Source organism: Tamandua tetradactyla, chromosome 9, assembly GCF_023851605.1.
Source record: "Tamandua tetradactyla isolate mTamTet1 chromosome 9, mTamTet1.pri, whole genome shotgun sequence".
Lineage (NCBI taxonomy): Eukaryota > Metazoa > Chordata > Mammalia > Pilosa > Myrmecophagidae > Tamandua > Tamandua tetradactyla.
This window is the reverse complement of record NC_135335.1, coordinates 9,678,860-9,680,966: the sequence shown is the minus strand read 5'-3', so window position 1 is coordinate 9,680,966 and position 2,107 is coordinate 9,678,860.

Genomic DNA, 2,107 nt, shown 5'->3' with positions numbered 1-2,107 from the left:
TAACTGTATGTGGTTGTGTAAGAGCTGTCATTTTTCTTAGAGGTTACGTGTTGAACTCTTTAAGGGTGAAGGGTCATCACTTATGTAACTTACTCTCAAATGGCCGGGGCAGGGTGGGGCAGATAATATATAGAATATATACATATATATTTATATAAGAAAGAAGGCAAATGTGGCAAAATGTTGACTCTAGGTGATTCTCACTGAAGGTGAAATCACTGTACTTTTCTTGGGACTTTTCGGAAGGGTTTCATAATTGTCAAAAGCAAAAACAAAAAGGTCTCTGTCCTGCAGGGGCTGTGGACTCTTTGCACAGTGTTTTATCTGCTGCCCCAGACCCAGCAGCTGCCCCTCGAGGGGCACGGGGGGTGTCCCCAGAACTTACACATTATATTACAGCAGCGTTGCTCTTAATAACCCCACACTGGGGTAAAACAACCACAGACCCGAAGTCCATTTATAGTAAAGCGGATAAAGAAATCGTAGTATATTCATACAACGGGACAGAACGGCAGAGAACAGCGGGGGTGGATGCACAGCTACGCTCCTGCAACCATGTGGAGACGTGGTCAGACGCGGCTCCCACTTTGGTGGAAAAGAAGCAGCAAACCCAGGCAAAACAAACCCGCAGAGTTTGGGCTGCGTTCCTGGGCAGTCAACCAAAGAGAAAAACAAGGGGGTGATTCCCATTGTGGGGAATGCCTGGGGGTGGGGGTGGGGAGTCCATCTGGGAGGGACACATTCGGGGGGCTTCTGTGGGCCCAGCGTTTTCTCTTTCTTAACCTTGAGGGCTGCTTACACAGGTACTGGTCTTATGATTGTATGATTATACATCACACATTCATGCTTTGAAACCAGCCAGGAACTCTCCTTGGCTCCAGGTATGTGCCGTGCCCTTGGGACCAGCCCTTGGGCTGCGAGGATGGGACAGGCGGCGTGCAGCTCCCTCCCGGGGGTCTGGAAGCTGGGAAGTCGGGGGTGGGCTGGGAGGAGGTGTGGGGTGAGAAGCCGGCCCTGCCCCAGGAGGGCCAAGAGCCCCCTGCAGGTGGCGGGCTGCAGTCCAGCTCAGGACCAAGGGGGAACCCAGGGTGCCCCCTGGTGGCGGCCGCCGGGAGTGAGGCTTTCAAAGGCTCAAGCTGCCCCCGCCCGCCCCCTTCACTCATCCCCGGCTTCTGCACCTTTGTCCCTGTCATTCCTTCCTCCTCTTGTGCTCGCCACCTCTTCCTGGGCTTCACTTCGGGAAAAGCTGAACTCAAACCCACATTCCCCAGGAGCCTTTCCTGATTGAGGACACCCGACTCTGACCTCTCCTTCCCTGTCTTCAGAGGCTCTGGGGGTGCACAGCCCTGTGTCACCCCACCTTGTGGTACTGGTTACTGAGGGCCTCCTAGCTGCGGGCGCTGAGCTGGTCTCTGCACACACTTGATGCCCCCACCATCAGCATCTCCGCTCACTTCACTGTGCGTTTATTAAACACCTACTCCATGCTAAGTCTCTGGGACTATAGGAAACAAAAAAGCCACTGACCACCGATCCAGGGCCGCTGGGGGAAGCAGCAATGAGATGTGATGGGGGCTGTAGCAGAGGCTGCCAGGTGTCCAGAGACACAGCAAGCAGGAGACACAAGGAGGCAGAAGAGAGGGAGCCGCCCCGCCCCTGGGCAGCCTTGGAGGGGGAGTGAGCTTACCAGGCTGTGAGAGGGACGGGGGCTGGGGAAGATGTACCTAGGCCCAGGCCTGTCTGCAAAGGTCAGTGGAAGTGGGGGAGCTGAGGCTGCCTTAGCTCAGGAAGGGGAACGAGGTTCCTGAAACCTTCGTGGGACCGTTGTGTTCTGGAAAGGCAGGTGGTGGAGGAAACCAGGGTTTGAGGGGGCTGCCTGTCACCCCCCTTTCACCCTATACCAGGGTTCTGACAGCAGGGCACGGGACCGGAGGCACCCACCATCCGTCCGGGGTTGAGGGGGCATCTTGAGCACCTACTGTGTGGCAGGTGCCAGGCCAGTGACGAAGTGTGAGCCGTGGACTTTGCCCTCAAGGAGCCTGGGGCCGGCGGGAGGGGCAGATAAGCGCACGGGGCTCTCTAATCCTGTATGGACCACGATAAGGGC